The following is a 23,319-nucleotide window of genomic DNA, read 5'->3' as shown; positions in this document are numbered from 1 at the left end:
AAGGTAAGTAGCAGGCTATGCTACTTAGCATGCTAAGCTAACTAGCATGCCAAGCCGACTAGTAAAAAGCTAAGTAGCATGCTGAGCCACCGAGCATGCTAAGCTTAGTAGCAAGCTAAGCTAAGTAGAATGCCAAGCTAACTAGCAAGCTAAGCTCGCCAGACAAGCATGGCTTCCTCCTGACACAAATAATGAACCTGATCATGAATAAACGTGTGCGTGTGTGTGTGTGTGTGTATGTGTGTGTCTGTGTGTAGATGTGTCAGAAGTGCTCCTGACACTTTGGTTATGTTTGGTTTTCCTGTGTTTAAAATCACTTCCTGTCCGGGTGCTCTTATTTTGTTACTGTTTCCTGTTTGCTCTCTGTCTTTTGATGCACCTTTACTCTCTGCTCCGTGTCCTGTCAGCCCACCTGTTCCTCCTTTAATTGGTTCTATTTAGTTCCACCTGAGGCCCTCCATCTCTGCTTCGTCATTATTCTTTTCAGACTGATGTGGAACGGACGGGTTTTGTTCACAGTGAGTAATACTTTCAGCTCTTTTTTGCTGGCATTCAGTTGTTTGTGTTGATGCTTTATATTGTGTGCTATGCTGCTCTATATTGTGTGCTATGCTGTTTTATATTGTGTGCTATGCTGTTTTATATTGTGTGCTATGCTGTTTTATATTGTGTGCTATGCTGTTTTATATTGTGTTTGTGTTGCTGTGACAGTTTGAGCCCACACTGCACATGTTAGGAACACAACATGTAAAAAGCACACACATGTAGTCATTGACACACATTTAGTCAAGCTAGATATGACAAGCTGTCAGTCACCATGGCTCTCAAATGCTGGCTAAGAGAGTCAAGGTGTGGCTGAGTGTTTACTGCAGGTGAGCGCACCTGTCCTCACTGTTTAGGCCCAACTATGCTTGTCAAAAACTGGGTGTTAGACGTACATTTCAAAGTTGTGATCTCCATGCTCAAGTATGACTACTTTTACACCTGTGATGTTTTTAAAGGTGCTTTCACAAAAAGATCTCAGGTGTCAATGTGTCACCAAACATCTGCTGAGATGTTTGTCTTGTTGTTGTTGTTGTTGTTGTTGTTCACCTTTTGGCACTTTAGGGCCAAAAGGTGAACAATGTTGAAGTGTTTACAATTGCGTGCTCTGACAACCCTGGTTTGAAAGTCTGGTTTACATTACCTTTACCCAGAGTGTGTGTGTGTGTGTGTGTGTGTGTGTGTGTGTGTGTGTTTATAATTTCCGTATTTATTTGTCTTTGTCTTCTACAAAGTCATTGTTTGGATTTTGTCATTATTTTGTGGACGGGGTTGGGAATGGCCGTGCCAGCAACCTGAGGATTCCTGGTTCGATCCCCATCTTGTACCGACCTCGTCCCATCCGTTGTGTTCTTGAGCAAGACACTTCAACGTTGCTCCTGATGGCCAATGTTCAAGTAGCAATGATTGTCACACACACACTTGGTGTGGCAATATTATTCTCTGCAGTTGACCCATCCCCTTGATCACCCCCTGGGAGGTGAGGGGAGCAGTGAGCAGCAGCGTTGTCTGTTCCTGGGAATCATTTTTGGTGATTTAACCACCAATATCAACCCTTGATGCCGAGTGCCAAGCAGGGATGTATTTGCTCCCATTTTTAGTCTTTGGTATGACTCAGCCGGGGTTCAAACTCACAACCTACCCATCTTAGGGCGGACGCTCTAATTGGTTTGGCGTTGGTCGTCTACGAGGCCAATGTGGGTTTGGCGTTGGTCATCTACAAGGCCATCGTTCTGTCGGGGTTTGGCGTTGGTCGGCTACGGGGCCAACGTTTCGTCTGGGTTTGGCGTCCGCCGTCTACGGGGCCAACGTTTCGTCGCGATTTGGCGTCTGCCGTCTACGGGGCCAACGTTTCGTCGGGTTTTCGCGTCCGCCGTCTACGGGGCCAACGTTTCGTCGCGGTTTGGCGTCCGCCGTCTACGGGGCCAACGTTTCGTCGGGTTTTCGCGTCCACCGTCTACGGGGCCAACGTTTCGTCGGGTTTTCGCGTCCGCCGTCTACGGGGCCAACGTTTCGTCGCGGTTTGGCGTCCGCCGTCTACGGGGCCAACGTTTCGTCGGGTTTTTGCGTCCGCCGTCTACGGGGCCAACGTTTCGTCGGTTTTTCGCGTCCGCCGTCTACGGGGCCAACGTTTCGTCGCGGTTTGGCGTCCGCCGTCTACGGGGCCAACGTTTGGTCGGCGTTTGGCATTAATAATAATAATAACAATAATAATAATACATTTTATTTGGTATAGCGCTTTTCTGAGCACTCAAAGATGTTTTACAGGATAAAACAAATTGAAATAAACAGTTCAAAGTAGTAATATAAAAGCAGTACATAGTAAAATACTTTACAAGACACAAAACACTGATCACAGGTTAAAAGCAGATCTGAAGAGGTGTGTTTACGGGGCCAACTTTGGTTTGGAGTTTATTATTCAAGCACTGTCATGTATGTATGTAAATGTTTATGCTCATTTTTACATTGTCATGTATGTAATGTTTATGGTTATTTTACAGTGTCATGTATGTATGTATTGTTTATGGTCATTTTACAGTGTCATGTATGTATGTAAATGTTTATGGTCATTTTTACATTGTCATGTATGTATGCATTGTTTATGGTCCTTTTACAGTGTCAATGTATGTAAATGTTAATGGTCATTTTACAGTGTCATGTATGTATTGTTTATGGTCATTTTACAGTGTCATGTATGTAATGTTATTGGGCATTTTTACAGTGTCATGTATATGTATGCATTGTTTATGGTTATTGTACAGGGTTGGTATGTATGTAATGTTTATGGTCATTTTTACAGTGTCATGTATGTATGTATTGTTTATGGTCATTTTACAGTGTCATGTATGTATTGTTTATGATCATTTTTACAGTGTCATGTATATGTATGCATTGTTTATGGTTATTTTACAGTGTCATGTATGTAAATGTTTATGGTCATTTTTACAGTGTCTTGTATCTATGCATTGTTTATGGTCATTTTTACAGTGTCGACATGTACGTATTGTTTATGGTCATTTTACAGTGTCATGTATGTATGTAATGTTTATGGTCATTTTACAGTGTCATGTATATGTATGCATTGTTTATGGTCATTTTACAGTGTCGACATGTACGTATTGTTTATGGTTATTTTACAGTGTCATGTATGTATGTAATGTTTATGGTCATTTTACAGTGTCTACATGTAAATGTTTATGGTAATTTTTACAGTGTCATGTATGTATGCATTGTTTATGGTCATATTACAGTGTCGAAATGTATGTAATGTTTATAGTCATTTTTACAGTGTCATGTATGTAAATGTTTATGGTCATCTTACAGTGTCATGTATGTAAATGTTTATGGTCATTTTACAGTGTCATGTATGTATGCATTGTTTATGGTCATTTTACAGTGTCGACATGTATGTAATGTTTATGGTCATTTTTACAGTGTTAATGTATGTACAGTATGTATTGTTTATGGTCACTTTACAGTGTCTACATGTAAATGTTTGTGGTCATTTTTACAGTGTCATGTATGTATGCATTGTTTATGGTCATTTTACAGTGTCGACATGTATGTAATGTTTATGGTCATTTTTACAGTGTCATGTATATGTATGCATTGTTTATGGTTATTGTACATGGTTGGTACGTATGTATTGTTTATGGTCATTTTACAGTGTCGACATGTATGTAAATGTTTATGGTCATTTTTACAGTGTCATGTATATGTATGCATTGTTTATGGTCATTTTTACAGTGTCATGTATATGTATGTATTGTTTATGGTTATTGTACATGGTTGGTATGTATGTATTGTTTATGGTCATTTTACAGTGTCGACATGTATGAATGTAATGAAAATGGTCATTTTACAGGGTCTGTATGCATGTATTTATGAGCAGTGGTTAAGCGGGGATGCTGGCCTGCAACTGACCACACTGGGGGGTGTTGGGCCTGAAGTGTAGTCCTTCCTTCTTAACCACATCCGGAACTTCGACTCCTCTGCCAAATCCTTGATGACCCTCCTCAGGCTGGAACCAGTCATTCCCGCGGCACGCTAGAGCCGGGTTACAAAACTCCCTACGAAGTTTCTGCATCCGATGTCCACAGGGTGAATGGATGCAGACCAGCCTCCCGCCTTGCAGTCCTCTGCCAGGTCGCTGTATTTTGACCGTTTGAACTCATGTGCCAAAGGTATTCCCTCCTCCCATGGCACGGTTAGTTCAATGATGACACCTTTTTAGCAGCTCAGGACCACATCACAACGTCTGGTCTTAACGGTGTCTGCATTACCTCGGTTGGGAACATCAGCTGTTTGTCCAAGTCAACACGCATCTCCCAGCTCTTACCAGGGATAAGTGGAAGTGATGATCTTCCCGTCTGTCTTCTTTCCTACCTCTCCTGGTTTGATGAAAGTGATGGTTGACTGATGGGGATCTGTGGATTTGTTTTCCCCGACGCTACAACTCTGCCAACTCCCTCAGCACCTGATTGTGTCGCCAGCGGAAGAACCTCTGCGTTTGAGTCCAGCATTATCTTTGCTGCACAGGCAGCACTTGCCCTCGCTTCCGAAACACTGGGCAAGATTTTGAGGGCATGGCAGGGTGTAATATGTTGCCCTTACGACAAAGATGAGCTGTGATTGGGGAGTTCGCCAGATGTCGGCCCAAGTAATGACTCTTTGGATGGTACCCTCCCAGCGAGTCCATTCCCCCTGTTTTCCCTGGGATATGGTCTTCATCTGCTACTGCTCTTGCAACACTTGTGAGACCTCTTCCACCACCATGGCCTTCCTCTGCTGTCTCGTGGCTTTAGACCAGAACTGGACTGGTTTCCCCCCCAGTCCTGCCCGGCTGTGTTGGACTCTTTAAAAAATCTCCTTTTTTTTTTTTTTAGCCTCGACAGCTTGGTCCACTTCCACCTGGGCCCTCCACTTTCGGCGAGTGCACTCTTCACAACTTCGTCTCTTGAGTCCCTCAACTCCAGTACAAGGCGAGTATTGTCCTCCTGTAACCCAGATTGATGAAAGTAACTGAATGTTCTTTTCGAAAAGACCTGTGTCCAAGAAACAGCGGGGGAGGTCCAGCCACTTCCTGATATACCCGTTGGCAATGCTGTCCATCTTGCTGGCCTGAGAAGATGGAATTTTGGCTACTTTCACCAGCCACATCACACGGTGGAAAAGTGTGAAGTGGTAACACCAAACCTTCCGATTCCCAGGAAGTTGGCTGCCGTCGATCCTTGCGAGGATCTCTTTCAGTTGTTTCTGGACCACCCTCCCCATTTGCCTGTCCGAGAGCGCTGCTGTATACTTCTTCCTGAGGCTTCGGATGGGCTGCTCTGTCAGGATTGGAGTCTTCTCACCTCCTGCTGTGAAGATGGTCCTATCGCCCACACCCTTCCTGATTGACAGGCTCCTGGACGTGGCGGGCTTTTTCCTCATCCTCGCCCAGACGGTCAGTTCGTCGAAATGCTTGAGGAGCTGTGCAGTGCATGGGGTGGTCTGTAGGATGCTTATCCCATCATCAATGGAACTTCTCAGAGTGGGGAGTGTTCCTCCTGATAAATGTTTTCAGGCCAATGAGTAACACTTCAAATGCAGCCACAAATAGGATTGGTGGTATGGAGCAGCCCATGGCAGTTCCCACTTCCAACCACTGTCATGTCGTCAGGAACATGGAAGAAATTCAAGGCAAATTCAACCCGCTTGTGTGGTACTCAGCAATAGGTATTTGCCATACCATGTGGAGGTTGCTCCTCTCTCTTGTTTGCACGCTGTATCTGTTCCCAGATCAAGGATGCATGCTCAATGAACCCCGGAAAGCCTGGCAGTACCGCTTTTTGACAGCTTGTGTTGATGTAGCAGTTGTTGCTGAGGAAGCTGGTCATCCTTCTTGCCAGGACAGAGAAAAATACTTTTTCCTCCACGTTCAGTAAAGCAATTGTCCTAAACTGGCTGATGTTGGAGGAATTTTGCTCCTGGGGATGAATACTCCAACTGCCTCTTGCCACTCCACTGGAATGGATTGCTTCTTCCACACAACACTCATGAGCTTCCACAAGATTGCGGTCACTTGCGGACAGTTCTACACCTTGTAAGGGAGCCCGTTTAGTCCTGGTGCAGAGGCTGATCTGGCTTTTTTGAAGGACTTCTCTAATCTCGCTCAACCTCGGTGGGGAAGTGTCGAATGGGCTCTTTGGAAGTGGCACATGGCCTGGGGAGCCAAGTGGTGTATCTCTGGCTGTGTCCGTATACTGGCCCTTAATGTGTTGTTCCAGATCTTCTTTTGCGATGGACAGCTTGCCACTACGCTTTTCGTCCAGGAGCTGACGGGCAAAACGGAAAGGGTCCTTGAAGAAATCTTTTCTTTCCTTCTCCTTTAGTTTCCGGCGCCTTCTGAGTCTCTCTGCCCGACGCAGCTTGGCAAGTCGCTGCTTGAGATCGTCCCATAGCACTTTTATGTAATGTATTGTGTACGGTCATTTTACAGGGTTGACATGTATTCCATCTACCGCCCACCGAGCTGTAGCCCTATCTCCAACACAACATACGGGAGAAACTTCTGTCTGGATTTAGGGCTGGTCACAGCACTTCCTCCACTCTCTTGAAGATGTTAAACAACCTTCACCTCATCATTGACTTTGAAAAATGTGCTGCACTGGTTTTCCTCGACCTCCAGTTCAGCGTTCGATACTATAGACCTTACTATTCTCCTGTACCGCCTCCAACAGGGGGTTGGCATCACTAACCTAGCCCTGTCCTGGTTTACGTCCTACCTCAACAACGGAACATGGCCAACCATTCCTCCCGCTGTCCCAACCTCATCTGTGAGGTCCCTCAGGGCTCAATACTGGCTCCCATCCTGTTCTCCATCTACATGCTCCCCCTCAGCTAAGTCATTCATCGCCATAAAATGTATGTTCACTCAAATCTATCTTCCACTCAAGACAGATGATCCCTCTGGCTGGACTGGACCGTTGGAAGGACTGCTTGCGAGACAAAGGAATGGATGTCCCAAAGCTTCCTGCAGCTCAATGATACCAAGAGTGAAATTCTGCTGTTTGGGATCTCGTTCAGTCAGATCATAAAGAATTTAGGAAGTTTGGCTACCCTTGAAAACCCCACGTCGAAAACCTTGGTCATATTACTGATCTGAAGTTTGACAAGCAAGTGTGAAATCCTGTTTTTTCTCCAACCGTCAACAATAGCCAAGATCAAGTTTTTCCTCTCCCCCAGTGACTTACGGAGGGTCGTATTAATGCTCATCTTCTCCAGACTGGACTTTTGGAATGGTCTCTATGCTGGGGTCACTGACGAGACCATCTATAGCATGCAGTTGGTACAAAATGCAGCTGCCAGGCTGGTGATGAGCAAAGAAATGAGGGACAGATTTCTCCCATCATCTCCTCACTTCACTGGCTCCTGGTGAAGTGCAGAATGAAATCAAAGATCCTTACGTATGTCTTCAAAGCGTTCAGTGGTCTCGCCCCAATTTCCATCAAAGATCTCCTGGACCAACCTACCAGCTCCAAGCTTGGTCGTTGCCTCAGATCTGACAACCAGATGACCCTGAAGGTCCCACGGTCACACCTAGTGACAAAGGGAGACCGTGCTTTTACAGTGATGGCACCTAGGCTACGGAATAAGCTCCCTCTGAATGTCAAGTCCACCACTCTGGACTCTTTGAGCACACCTTTTAAAACTGACCTCTTTGCCACAGATGATTTTTGATTTGTGTTTGTATGTCTTAAATGTTTGTTCTAGATTCTTTTGTGTCTCTGTTCCTGTTTTTTCTGTTTCTCAGGCTGATGAAAGTTGGTTTGGGTGTGCATAAGAAATGAAAATAACAAGGTCAATTTTGGGTGTTTGTCATCTACGATACAAGGTCAATATTGGGGGGTTTTGTGTGGTCATCTACGATACAAGGTCAATTTTGGGGGGTTTTGTGTGGTCATCTACGATGCAAGGTCAATTTTGGGGGGTTTTGTGTGGTCATCTATGATGCAAGGTCAATTTTGGGGGGTTTTGTGTGGCCAACTACGATACAAGGTCAATTTTGGGGGATTTTGTGTGGTCATTTACGATACAAGGTCAATTTTGGGGGGTTTTGTGTGGCCATCTACGATACAAGGTCAATTTTGGGGGGTTTTGTGTGGCCATCTACGATACAAGGTCAATTTTTGGGGAGTCTGGCCATCTACGATACAAGGTCAATTTTGGGGGATTTTGTGTGGCCATCTACGATACAAGGTCATTTTTTTTTTTTTTTTGTGGTCATCTACGATTCAAGGTCAATTTTGGGGGTTTTTGTGTTGTCATCTACGATACAAGGTCAATTTTTTTTTTTGTGGTCATCTACGATTCAAGGTCAATTTTGGGGGTTTTTGTGTTGACATCTACGATACAAGGTCAATTTTGGGGAGTCAGGTCGTCTATGATACAAGGTCAATTTTGGGAGGTTTTGTGTGGTCATCTACGATACAAGGTCAATTTTGGGGGATTTTGTGTGGCCATCTACGATACAAGGTCATTTTTTTATTTTTTTGTGGTCATCTACGATACAAGGTCAATTTTGGGGGGATTTGTGTGGCCATCTATGATACAAGGTCAATATTTTTTTTCTTTTGGTCATCTACGATTCAAGGTCAATTTTGGGGGGTTTTGTGTGGTCATCTACGATGCAAGGTCAATTTTGGGAGGTTTTGTGTGGTCATCTATGATACAAGGTCAATTTTGGGAGGTTTTGTGTGGCCATCCACGATACAAGGTCAATTTTGGGGAGTCTGGCCATCTATGATACAAGGTCAATTTTGGGGGGTTTTGTGTGGCCATCTATGATACAAGGTCAATTTTTTTTTTCTTGTGGTCATCTATGATTCAAGGTCAATTTTGGGGGGTTTTGTGTGGTCATCTACGATACAAGGTCAATTTTGGGAGGTTTGGCGTGGCCATCTATGATACAAGGTCAATTTTTTTTTTCTTGTGGTCATCTACGATTCAAGGTCAATTTTGGGGGGTTTTGTGTGGTCATCTACGATACAAGGTCAATTTTGGGAGGTTTGGCGTGGCCATCTATGATACAAGGTCAATTTTTTTTTTCTTGTGGTCATCTACGATTCAAGGTCAATTTTGGGGGGTTTTGTGTGGTCATCTACGATACAAGGTCAATTTTGGGGAGTCTGGCCATCTATGATACAAGGTCAATTTTGGGGGGTTTTGTGTGGTCATCTACGATACAAGGTCAATTTTGGGGAGTCTGGCCATCTATGATACAAGGTCAATTTTGGGAGGTTTTGTGTGGCCATCCACGATACAAGGTCAATTTTGGGGAGTCTGGCCATCTATGATACAAGGTCAATTTTGGGGGGTTTTGTGTGGTCATCTACGATACAAGGTCAATTTTGGGAGGTTTGGCGTGGCCATCTATGATACAAGGTCAATTTTTTTTTTCTTGTGGTCATCTACGATTCAAGGTCAATTTTGGGGGGTTTTGTGTGGTCATCTACGATACAAGGTCAATTTTGGGAGGTTTGGCGTGGCCATCTATGATACAAGGTCAATTTTTTTTTTCTTGTGGTCATCTACGATTCAAGGTCAATTTTGGGGGGTTTTGTGTGGTCATCTACGATACAAGGTCAATTTTGGGAGGTTTGGCGTGGCCATCTATGATACAAGGTCAATTTTGGGAAGTCTGGCCATCTACGATTCAAGGTCAATTTTGGGGGGTTTTGTGTGGTCATCTACGATACAAGGTCAATTTGGGGAGGTTTTGTGTGGTCATCTACGATACAAGGTCAATTTTGGGGAGTCTGGCCATCTACGATACAAGGTCAATTTTGGGAGGTTTTGTGTGGTCATCCACGATACAAGGTCAATTTTGGGGAGTCAGGCCATCTACGATACAAGGTCAATTTTGGGGGGTTTTGGTGTGGCCATCTACGATACAAGGTCAATTTTTTTTTTTTTTTTTGTGGTCATCTACGATACAAGGTCAATTTTGGGGGAATGTGGCCATCTAAGATACAAGGTCAATTTTGGGGGTTTTGGTTTGGCCATCTACGATACAAGGTCAATTTTGGGGGTTTTGGTGTGGTCATCCACGATACAAGGTCAATATGTATTTAATTTGTTTTCATGGTTATTGTCATCTAAAAGGTCAATATTGGAGGGTTTGGTAATCTACAAGGTCAATATTGGTTTATTCCTACATGCAATGCAAGAAGACCACATAAGTCTTCCCCAATGTTGTCCGTTGATTCACTTGTTACTCATTTCTCCTCCTTCCACCATGCATGCACCACTACAGCATTACACAAGTCTTACACAATGTGTCATGGGTCACCCCCCTGCTGTGCGCCCTGTTGAGCGCACCACGGCCCACACCAACGGGCGTTCCCTCTTCCCTGCGGGCGTCCCTCCGCAAGAGATCTGCAATCAACACACCTGCCTGTGATGAGCCACCAGCCTTCATAAGCCAGGGCGTCTTGAGATCCGGTGCCAGAACGTAGCTTCTCCTACCAGTACAGTAAGCCAACACGTCTCCAGCTTTCTCTCTCCCTGTGTTCCCTTCCTGTCGTGTTCACGGCCTCTCTTGTTGTGTCGTCCTCCAGGTTCCTCGTCCTCCAGCTGTGGGTCTCGTCTACCCGGACCCTCCTTGGATTCCCTCTTTCCTTCCAGGACTAAGACCTCGCTGCTGTCCTCGACCATCCGCCTGCCCTCTGACGTCCGAGCCTGCTTTTCCCCTTTTGGACTTCTGTCTCGATCTCAACACGCCCACTCAACACCCTCTGCTGACCACGCTCAGATAATACTCACACATAGTCACACTACATCTCTTTCAGCCAATCACACACTGAGTTGTCAATAAACACGCTGGCAGCTAACTACATCATCGCCTCTCTGCAGTCTTCTTCTCCCGCTGTCCCGTCACACAATGTTACATATTCTTTCATTCGTTCGTTCATTCATTCATGTTATTTGTCATCATTTTTACACCATGCACCGCAACACTTTTTTTAATGTTATCTACTGTTTGTATTTAAAGGCCTACTGAAAGCCACTACTAGCCACCACGCAGTCTGATAATTTATATATCAATGATGAAATATTAACATTGCAACACATGCCAATACGGCCGCTTTAGTTTACTAAATAAAAGGGGAAAGGGAAGTCTGGGTTTCCCTGCTTAGGCTGTTGCCCCCGCGACCCGACCTCGGATAAGCGGAAGAAGATGGATGGATGGATGGATAGTTTACTAAATTGCAACTTGAAATTTCTCGTGGAATTTCTTGTTGAAAATGTCGCGGAATGATGACTCATACGATGACGCGTGTTTGTGACGTCTCGGGTAGTATCGGACATACTAGCCCAGCACCACTTAAGGCTAAAAGTCGTCTGTTTTCATCGCATAATTACACAGTAATTTGGACATCTGTATTGCTGAATCTTTTGCAATTTGTTCAATGAATAATGGAGACTATAAAGAAGAATGCTGTTGGTGGAAAGCTGCCTTTAGCAACTGAAACACAGCCTATGTTTTTTTGTTGTGAAGTTTTAACACAGAGCGGTCAAGCGAACATGTTTCTCTACGTCAACCAGCAAGTTTTTGGATGGGAAAATTGTGATATTAAGTCTGCTCTTACCGGAGACTTCAGTTGATTATGGGACCTCCTGTAGCTGTCAAAAAGGCTGCTGCTATCTTGGCTCCTCGGCTTCTCTGAGACACTGGCGTTAACCACAGCCATCCGACTTTGAAGAATGACTTTATAATCTCACTAAAATACTGTTAACACAATAACCAGATAAGGGATTTTCCAGAATTATCCTAGTAAATGTGTCTAATTACATCTGAAACGCTCCCACGTCCACCGCCCGGAGCCGTCTTTTTTATTTTTTATTTATTTAATTCTTCACTCTAACTTTCCTCATCCACAAATCTTTCATCTTCTCTCAAATTAATGGATAAATCATCACTTTCTCGGTCCGAATAGCTCTTGCTGCTGGTGGCCATGATTGTAAACAATGTTCAGATGTGAGGAGCTCCACAACCCGTGACGTCATGCGCACATCGTCTGCTACTTCCGGTACAGGCAAGGCTTTTTTATTAGCGACCAAAAGTTGCGAACTTTATCGTCGATGTTCTCTACTAAATCCTTTCAGCAAAAATATGGCTATATCGCGAAATGATCAAGTATGACACACAGAATGGACCTGCTATCCCCGTTTAAATAAGAACATCTCATTTCATTACGTCTTTAAACATTCTTACACCATGCACCACAACAACATTAACCAACTCTGTTATCCATTCATTCAATACTTTATTCATTCATTAATCAATCAAAGTTTACTTATATAGCCCTAAATCACGAGTGTCTCAAAGGGCTGCACAAGCGACAATGACGTCCTCTGCTCAGATCCTACTTCAGGGCAAGGAAAAAACTCAACCCAATGGGATGACAATAAGAAACCTTGGAGGGGACTACAGATTTGCCCCCCCTACGCAAAAGTAAAAACGGTCTTGCTTCAGCAGCACAATACTGGTTCTGTAGTTGTAGATGTCTCAACCTCATCAGGAGTCTCGACAGCACTTAAAAATGGCAGAAAATATATTTGTAAAATTTTTTTCACTATAAAGTCGTAATTTAGTCGTAAAAAAAAGTCGTAATTTCACTAAAAAGTCGTAATTTTAAAATACGGTCTTGCTTCAACAGCACAATACTGGTCCTGTAGTTGTAGGAGATGTCTCAAAACCTCATCAGGAGTCTCGACAACACCCGAAAATGGGAAAAATATATTTTTCGAGTGTTTTTTCGCTAAAATGTAATAAGGGGGGGGACCCTTATTTAAAAAAAAAAACAAAAAACTACCGTCCAGTCCATAGTGGATCCCGGGGACCGCCAAGGGTTTTGGTAAAAATACAATGTAAATGTGTCATTATTCAGTATTATTTTTATTATTATTCAAGTTTTAAATATGTAGATCAACATTAAGTCTACCTGTTAATATGACGTATTTAAAGATTTAATTTGAATTCTCTTTTTGTCAAAGAAAACCATGTTTTTTTAATGGAAAAAAAGCACAAAATATGCAAAATTTTCATCCGATAAAATTTTTAAGTAGAATGTTTGAGATTTTATAATTGGAGCCGTAAAAAGGTCAACAACTCATAATACCATTGATTTTAATTCACTATTATTTTTTGTGTGCAATGACACTTGGAAACAAAACACACTGATCCAAAGGGGTCCTACTCATTAATGTGTTAAATAAATTATGATTTTTTTTTTTACTCTTTACTTTTATCACAACGGTCTCGAGATCAACTTCAGATCTATTAGTCAATTATAAGTTTTTTTGTAGTTTTTTTGTTTGTTGGTTTTAGGCCCTTCTGTAAAAAAAAAATAGCTCAGTTTTTCATATGGCAAACCCAAAATATGCAACATTTGCCCCCAAAAATATCTCAAAGTGAATATTTAATGTGACGTAATTGGAGCCTTGAATAGGTCAATAATTCATAATGACTTTGATTTTGATTCACTATTATTTTTTAAAGAAAGAAACAGCCTGCATGGCAACTTTGTGTTATTAGAGTGAACATTGCAAAATGTTCTTGTTACATTTTACATCTGCTCTTTTATACCACTTTTTATGTCTTAAAGGGGAACATTATCACAATTTCAAAAGGGTTAAAAACAATAAAAATCAGTTCCCAGTGGCTAGTATTTTTTGAAGTTTTTTTCAAAATTTTACCGGTCCCGGAATATCCTAAATAAAGCTTTAAAGTACCTTATTTTCGCTATCTTCGAAACCACTATCCATTTCCCTGTGACGTCATACAGTGCTGCCAATACAAACAACATGGCGGTTACCACAGCAAGATATAGCGACATTAACTCGGATTCAGACTCGGATTTCAGCGGCTCAAGCGATTCAACAGATTTCGCATGTATTGAAACAGATGGTTGGAGTATGGAGGCAGATAGCGAAAAAGAAATTGAAGAAATTGAAGCTATTGAGCGAATAGCTATTGATGCTATTCGGCCATAGAGTGGGTGTACCTAATGAATTGGCCCATAGCATGGCTGCCTTATTAGCATCGCCGGTAAAATGTGCGGACCAAACGATCAGGACTTTCGCATCTTGTGACACTGGAGCAACTTAAATCCGTCGATTGGTAAGTGTTTGTTTCGCATTAAATGTGGGTATCTACTTTTAAATGTACATACAGCTAGCGTAAATAGCATGTTAGCCTCCGCTTGGGATGGTTTCCTGAACGGGACTCTCGCTGCTGTGTTGGATCCGCTTTGGACTGGACTCTCGCGACTGTGTTGGATCCATTATGGATTGAACTTTCACAGTATCATGTTGGACCCGCTCAACATCCATTGCTTTCCTCCTCTCCAAGGTTCTCATAGTCATCATTGTCACCGACGTCCCACTGGGTGTGAGTTTTCCTTGCCCTTATGTGGGCCTACCGAGGATGTCGTAGTGGTTTGTGCAGCCCTTTGAGACACTAGTGATTTAGGGCTATATAAGTAAACATTGATTGATTGATTGAGTGATTAGCTGGCAGTCAGGCCGTGACCAAATAAGTCAACAACATCAACAAAACTCACCTTTGTGATTTCGTTGACTTAATGGTTGCAAATGCATCTGCAGGTTATCCATACATCTCTGTGCCATGTCTGTCTTAGCATCGCCGGTCAAATGTGGAGACACTCTGGTACATTCAATGGGGGTCTGGCGGCAGATTTCTTGCCAGTGGTGCAACTTGAATCCCTCCCTGTTAGTGTTGTTACACCCTCCGACAACACACCGACCAGGCATGATGTCTCCAAGGTTCCAAAAAATTGTCGAAAAAACGGAAAATAACAGAGCTGAGACCTGGTGTTTGTAATGTGAAAATGAATATTGCTAAAAGACCGATAAACAGACAGGCGTTTATTTTGCCTAAATTCACCCATTTAGAGTTCGGAAATCGGTTAAAAAAATACATGGTCTTTTTTCTGCACCATCAAGGTATATATTGACGCTTACATAGGTTTGGTGATAATGTTCCCCTTTAATTTTTTTCCATAGTATTTTTAAAATGTGCCGTGGGGCTGTTAAATAACGACCTGCGGGCCGCACTTTGGACACCCCTGATCTAAATGATATGCCTCCCAACACTCACGTTGCAGACGACGGGCGACTGTATAAAATTCCTCCACAAACCACACAACCTCCTTTTTAAGATCTCTGACGTCTCAACCCCGGCTTCCCTCCGCCTCTACCTTGGCAGGAAGGTTGATGGCCAACAGGTGCTGGTTTATGTGCAGCTGTTTACCTTTATGGCAAATGTAACGCTGCAGTTGTCACCCGGGGATTTTACTTCCACTCTCATTTGTCAACTATTCTATGCTCTATCCCCCCGTGTGTGTGCAGGCAAAATACCTGATACAATAATGTTGGGTATTTGAACACCTTTTACAAGTTTAAAGAACCTGGTAAAGACCAATAACAGACACACAATTAAACCTGTTTTAAATTTTATTTAATAACTAAGGGGGAACTAGAAGATTTTTGGAGGTCTGCCTGTAATTCACAATCCTTATGAGAGACAAAATGCATTCTAACTAGTAAATAAACATAAAAGTCTGCTTCCAGTGGAGTCAATGGGAGGTCCTCCATTCTGCCTATAAATAATCATCCAAAAAACAATACTCCATTTGCATTTTGTGACTATAATATTAACCAAGTATTGCCAGTATTGTTATTATAGGCACTAACATAAAAACACTGTAAACCTAAATGCTCAAAATAGTTAATTACAATAAGTAGTGTGAACTTAAAAAGTTAAAAGTTGTACTTACTAAAGAATGTTGAGTTTGAGTAACATTTTCCTTCTTTTTAAGTTAATTAAACATCCTTTTTTATTTATAAATGGTTGATTTATACTAGCCTATATTAAATCAAACATTTATAAATAACATCAGTAGGTTAAATGAACCTCTTTGTCGTGTCTTTTGATCATGTTTTGTTTAATTATGTTCTGTTTCGCTTAAGACTCCATTGCTTCCTGTTTTTGCACTTCCTTGTTTGTTTTGTTTCCATGACTACCCATTAGTGTTCACCTGTCCTCATATCACGCAAATGTCTCACGTTTTGCCTTCACTAATCATGTATGCGGTATACCTCGGTTGGTAGAGCGGCCGTGCCAGCAACTTGAGGGTTGCAGGTTCGAAACCCGCTTCCACCATCCTTGTCACTGCCGTTGTGTCCTTGGGCAAGACACTTTACCCACCTGCTCCCAGTGCCACCCACACTGCTTTAAATGTAACTTAGATATTGGGTTTCACTATGTAAAAGCGCTTTGAGTCACTAGAGAAAAAGCGCTATATAAATATAATTCACTTCAAATGAACCTCTTTGTCATGTCTTGTGATCATGTTTTGTTTAGTTATGTTCTGTTTTGCTTAAGACTCCATTGTTTCCTGTTTTTGCACTTCCTTGTTTGTTTTGTTTCCATGACTACCCATTAGTGTTCACCTGTCCTCACGTCACGCACCTGTCTCACGTTTTGCACTCACTAATCATGTATAGCTATATGCGGTATAGCTCGGTTGCTAGAGTGGCCGTGCCAGCAACTTGAGGGTTGCAGGTTCGATTCCCGCTTCCGCCATCCTAGTCACTGCCGTTGTGTCCTTGGGCAAGACACTTTACCCACCTGCTCCCAGTGCCACCCACACTGCTTTAAATGTAACTTAGATATTGGGTTTCACTATGTAAAGCGCTTTGATTCACTAGAGAAAAGCGCTATATAAATTTAATTCACTTCACTATTATTTATAGCGAAAGTTGCCAGGAGGTCAGCCTGTCAACTTTACCTTTTACTTACGCCATGCCATGCTTTGATTGATTGATTGATACTTTTATTAGTAGATTGCACAGTACAGTACATATTCCGTACAATTGACCACTAAATGGTAACACCCCAATAAGTTTTTCAACTTGTTTAAGTCGGGGTCCACGTTAATCAATTCATGCTACCTCCACTCTGCTTCATGCCATGTTTACGAGTCACGCTGCTTGTTTCATAGTTCCATGCCAAGTGAGTTTTTGTTTATTGTTCATAGTTTCTGCCTTTGTGCAAGTTTTGTTTCATTAGTCAAGTTTGTTCTCCGCCATTGTGCGCGCTTTTTCTTTGCTTTTTTTGTAGATATAGTGTTAAAATAAAAGATGTCATTACCTTCACGACTTGCCCGCTCCAACTTTCCGTTGCATTCCGGAAAAACAAACCCCGTAGTCCACGCTTTGACACTCTTCAACATATTATTAAACTTATATCCATCCACTTTCTATCGCTTGTCCCTTTTGGAGTCGCGAAGGGGTGCTGTTATTTTTAATTAATATTAACTTGTTTGCAGATTATATAGAGTAACTGCTACTTAAAATCATTAAAAAGTTAAAGTAGCAATGATTGGTGAGCCAAAATTATTCTCTGCATTTGACCCATCACTTTGATCACCCCCTTGGTGGTGAGGGGAGCAGTGAGCAGCAGCGGTGACAGCGCCCAGGAATAATTTTTGGTGATTTAACCCCCAAATTCCAACGCTTGATGTTGAGTGCCAAGCAGGGAGGTAATGGCTCCCATTTTCATAGTATTTACTCAGTTACTTAAAACAGTGGATTAAACATAACTGTGTCTTATTTTGAAAGAACCAATCATTAAATGGAATCAAAAATAACTGAAGAATGAATCAATCGCATTATACATTTGTATTGTTATACTGTGTGTGTGTGTGTGTGTGTGTGTGTGTGTGTATCAATTATTACATGCACGTACACCCACACACAAAGGAAGTGCTTTTATTTTGTAGCATTTGTGTACACTTCCTCTTCAGGCAGCAGAAACATTTTTGAGTTGGCTTGATCGGTAAATGTTCAATTATATTATAATTTAAATGCACATTTAACATAGACTCCAAATATTTATGATCTTATATACTCAAATATTTGAGTTTAGGAACTCAAAAATGGAGTATCTGGCAAATGATGGCCTCAATTTTTTTTTTTTAGTTCCTCTTACTTATCCGGGTTTACAGTGCAACTTATTTTTAGGGCTAGCGTGACTACAGAGCGGCAACTGGCTTAATCTGCTATGTTGACATCCCGAGATGGTGAGCTGCTTCCTCACCTTGGAGCTCAGGAGAGTTTATTCTAGATTATAAATCATGTCATTCACCTCAACAGTAGAATGATGGCGGTATAGCTCGAATGGTAGAGCGGCCGTGCCAGCAACTTGTGGGTTCCAGGTTCGATCCCCGCTTCCACCATCCTAGTCACTTCCGTTGTGACTTTGGGCAAGGCACTTTACCCACCTGCTCCCAGTGCCACCCACACTGCTTTAAATGTAACTTAGATATTGGGTTTCACTATGTAAAGCGATTTGAGTCACTAGAGAAAAGCGCTATATAAATATAATTCACTTCACTTCACATGATGTTAGCAAACTTTGACATAGAGTTTAGACCCGTAAAATGGAGAAAAAGACCCAAACAGTTGCTTCATTCCTTAGTTTATTCGCAAGGATTATAAATGATTCTTCATCTAAACGGGAATATATCAACATCCTATCAGTGGACATCCCAGTGAGAGCAGACCTTGTACAGTAAGTGATGTTTTATTATGTTTGTTGGCTCTCATGAAGTCTGCAGTGAGTAATATGGGACGGCGTGGCGCAGTGGGAGAGTGGCAGTGCCCAACCCGAGGGTCCCTGGTTCAAATCCCACCTAGTACCAACCTCGTCACGTCCGTTGTGTCCTGAGCAAGACACTTCACCCTTGCTCCTGATGGGTGCTGGTTGGCACCTTGCATGGCAGCTCCCTCCATCAGTGTGTGAATGTGTGTGTGAATGTGGAAGTAGTGTCAAAGCGCTTTGAGTACCTTGAAGGTAGAAAAGCGCTATACAAGTACAACCCATTTATCATTTAACTATTTAATATGTGATATTTTTCAAAGGAAAAAGCACAGGTGATAAGTTTGCTTAAAATGAGCAAAATACGTAAATATTAAATATTATTGTGTCTCAAGCCGTCGTCCGGGTTCCATGGACCACCAAGCACAGACATTTGCGAGCAAGTGTAGACTTCTTTATTTTTCAATCTATAAAAGTATTTTGCGGGTTGCTTTTAAGCCGTCCGCGCTCTCACTGCTCGCTCCTCCGTGTCGCTTTTCAGCCGTCCACGTCTTTTGGGTCTGCCTCTCGTTCTTTCCTCGTTTCTCCACTACTCTTCACCACGTTCACAACTGCCGCCCCTTTTAACTGTGCGAAAGGATTCATAAACTGTGTCCAGTTGCGCGATCCACTCACATGACCTCGCTTGTGGCGTCGCTCCCGGCCATCTTGGGCCGGGCTCCAGCGTGTCCTACCGCTCTGTAGGACCGTCGGCTCCGCCTCTTCACAATTATGTGTGTTACATTACATATGTACTTAGTGCGTAAACGTTGATGGTGCTGTTTGGATGGTTTTTCTAAGCACTTCAGAGGCAAAATAGAGGAACTCCCATAGACTGTATTGTATGTAGACTTTTGTTCGCTTTTATTTACGAGTTCATCATCAGCCGTTGTCAGTCCACTGCTGGTCGAAAGCCTGATGTTTCTGCCATAGTGAACAATCTCTAGCTGCTCCTTGCCACTGCACTGTTCCCCAATATTTGTCTGTTTTATCTGGCCATCTCACTCTCTGTCTTCCTCTAGACCAGGGGTAGGGAACTTATGGCTCTCGAGCCAGATGTGGCTCTTTTGATGACTGCACCTGGCTCTCTGATAAATGTTAGTTGACATTGCTTAACACGATAAATAATGAATATTTCCACTTGTAATCACAGTGTTAAAAATAATGTTCAAAATATAAAACTTTCTCATGCATTTTTAATCCATCCATCCGTTTTCTACCGCACCTGTTCAAGAAGTTGCGTTAATGGTAAGAAGTTATTTATGTATTATTGGTTAGTGTGGGGCTTGCCCTCCTGGGGGTTCTTCAGACCACCAAGCACCGACATGAGAGCCTGTTTCAGGGTCTAAATATTGTTTTATTTTTCAATAAGTCTCGCAGTTGCTTTCCAGCAATTGTCTTTCCAGCCCCAACCCCGTCTCTCCTCCTGGCTGCTGCTTATAACAGAGCGACAGGTGATTAGATAAAAAGGCCCAGGTGGGCCTTCTACGCACCTGTCGCTGCAGGGCCGCAGGGCACGCCCCCTCCACAGTTAGCTTCAGAATAACAATGTTATTACAAAGAATAACAGACCTATTATACTCTAGAAATGTTGGTCTTACTTAAAAATGCACGTTTGGTTGTGTTCAATTTTTAAAAAAATATTATATGGCTCTTCCATCCATCCATTTTCTACCGCTTATTCCCTTTTGGGGTCGCGGGGGGCGCTGGCGCCTATCTCAGCTACAATCGGGCGGAAGGCAGGGTACACCCTGGACAAGTCGCCACCTCATCGCAGGGCCAACACAGATAGACAGACAACATTCACACTCACATTCACACACTAGGGCCAATTTAGTGTTGCCAATCAACCTATCCCCAGGTGCATGTCTTTGGAAGTGGGAGGAAGCCGGAGTACCCGGAGGGAACCCACGCATTCACGGGGCTCTTACGGAAATATGTTTTAAAATATTTGGCTTTTTGGCTCTCAGCCAAAAAGGTTCCCGACCCCTGCTCTAGAGGATTTAGGAGGTAGAATGCATAATTACCATGAATTGATTAACGTGGACCCCGACTTTAACAAGTTGAAAAACTTATTGGGGTGTTACCATTTAGTGGTCAATTGTACGGAATATGTACTGTACTGTGCAATCTACTAATACAAGTTCCAATCAATTCAATCAATCAATAAAACGAGGAAAAAAAAAACATATTCTTGTCTCAAGTTAGGATTTTGAATGACTGGCCAAATTCCCCCCCAAAAAGTGACACACACACACACACACACACACACACACACACATTTTTTACCTTCGCTAAATGCTCGACTCTCCTGGACTCCTGAAACTCTGTTTGCAATTTCAAGCCGCAAATTAAAAGCGTAAGTCATCTGTTTCTCATAATCCTCCTGTCAGACCGGCAGCATGCCGGCCCCCACAAAGACACACACACACACACACACACACACACACACACACACACACACACACACACACACACACCATTGGCACGGTTATTTACGCTTTTGCTTCATACCTGTACAAAAATATAAAACATTCACTTTGGAACAGTTGACATGTCACACAGAACATAAAGAGGGACTAGAGTAGTACGGTATACCGGTGTTGGTATAGTACCCCATACTAATGAATCATATTCAGTACTATACCGCCTCTGAAAAGTCCCAATCCCCCACCGACCCCATCGTCGTCACATTGTGAAATTGCTGGTTTTACGGGCAGAGGAGCATGTTCGGCAGCGCACACACACAGAGTACTTACAAGCATACACAGTGTGTGGACACAAAAGGGAGAACAGACACATTTTGGTGTAAAAAGTAAAGATAAAGGTGAAGTTAGAACACTGAAACACCCTCAGGAAGAGCTGCTTTAAGACATGGCTAACATCCATCCGCCGTCAGCAGTGTTTTAGCTACTTCTAAATCACTAATCCTCGCCTCCATGGCGATAAAGTAAGTTCCTTACAAGTAGCATTATCACTGCAGGATGGGGAATAGCTGAACAGGCTTCAGTACACACCGTAGCTGACCGGCGTCAAAATATAAACAAACGCCATGTGTGGATCTACACCTGGCATCCACTGTAATGATACCAAGTACAGGAGTGTATCTTTTCGATACTACTATGATTAGATCCCCACAATTCTTTTGTGGTCCCCTTTATTTGGAAAAGTATTGAAAAAAATATATATTTTTGGTACGAAAATATTGGTATCGGGACAACACTGATAGGGAATAACCTTGTGTTGTCACCTTTTAGTGTCAAAGTGGTTAGAGTGTCCAATCTGAGACTGGTAGGTTGTGAGTTCAAATCCCGGCCGAGTCATACTAAAGACTATAAAAATGGGAGCCATTACCTCCCTGCTTGGCACTCAGCATCAAGGGTTGAAATTGGGGGTTAAATCACCAAAAATGATTCCCGGGCGCAGCCACTGCTGCTGCTCACTGCTCCCCTCACCTCCCAGGGGGTTATCAAGGGTCAAATGCAGAGAATAATTTTGCCACACCTAGTGTGTGTGACAATCATTGCCACTTTAACCTATTTTTAACTTATTTTAAGGACAAAATTGCAATAATAAACATATGTTTGATGTACCTTAAGATAGTTTATGTGGGCCCTACTGTGGATGTTGTTGTGGTTTGTGCAGCCCTTTGAGACACTAGTGATTTAGGGCTATATAAATAATCGATTGATTGATTGATTGAAAATACCAGTATCAAAAATGTATTTAGATACGTTCCGGTGCTTTTTGATACTTTTATAAATAAAGGGGACCACGAAAAAATTGCATTATTGGCTAAATTTTAACAAAAAATCTTAGGGTACATTAAAAAATATGTTTTATTATTGCAAGTTTGTCCTTAAATAAGTTAAAGTACCAAATGTTTTTTGAGTTCATAAACTCAAATATTTGAGTATATACGATCGTACATTTTTGGAGTTTATGTTAAATGTACTTTTAAATTATAATTGAATTGAAAAGTTACCAATAAAGCCAACCTCAAAAATGTTGCTGCTGCCTGAAGAGGAAGTGCATGCAAATGCTACAAAATAAAAGCACTTCCTTTTTGTGTGGGTGTGCGTTTATGTGATAATTTCTACATACATACACAGCGTATAAAAACAATACCAATCTATAATGCGATTTATTCATTCTTAATTTATTCTTGATTCCATTTAATGATTTGTTCTTTCAAAATAAGACAATTATGTTTAATCCACTGAGTTTTAGGTAACTGTGGGTAAAGACTATAAAAATGGGAGCCATTACCTCTCTGCTTGGCACTCAGCATCAATGATTGGAATTGGGGGTTCAATCCCCAAAAATGATTCCCTGGCGCAACCACTACTGCTGCTCACTGCTCCCCTCACCTCCCAGGGGGTAATCAAGGGTGATGGGTCAAATGCAGATAATAATTTTGCCATTTTTTAACTTATTTAAGGACAAACTTGCAACAATCAATCAATCAATGTTTATTTATATAGCCCCAAATCACAAATGTCTCAAAGGACTGCACAAATCATTACGACTACAACATCCTCGGAAGAACCCACAAAAGGGCAAGGAAA

At 42.3% G+C, this 23,319-nt stretch overlaps 1 long non-coding RNA gene across 1 annotated transcript; it reads left to right on the top strand.

The window, feature by feature from the left end:
• Positions 1-454: 454 nt before the first annotated feature.
• On the top strand, positions 455-10,866 carry LOC133544403 (uncharacterized). The gene is made up of 3 exons (XR_009804646.1): positions 455-518; positions 10,340-10,558; positions 10,644-10,866. It is a non-coding gene; the product is annotated as an uncharacterized LOC133544403 (long non-coding RNA).
• Positions 10,867-23,319: the final 12,453 nt, after the last annotated feature.

Source organism: Nerophis ophidion, linkage group LG27 (assembly GCF_033978795.1).
Source record: "Nerophis ophidion isolate RoL-2023_Sa linkage group LG27, RoL_Noph_v1.0, whole genome shotgun sequence".
Taxonomy (NCBI): domain Eukaryota; kingdom Metazoa; phylum Chordata; class Actinopteri; order Syngnathiformes; family Syngnathidae; genus Nerophis; species Nerophis ophidion.
Note: the sequence above shows the minus strand (reverse complement) of the source record. Positions and strands in the feature narration are given on the sequence as shown.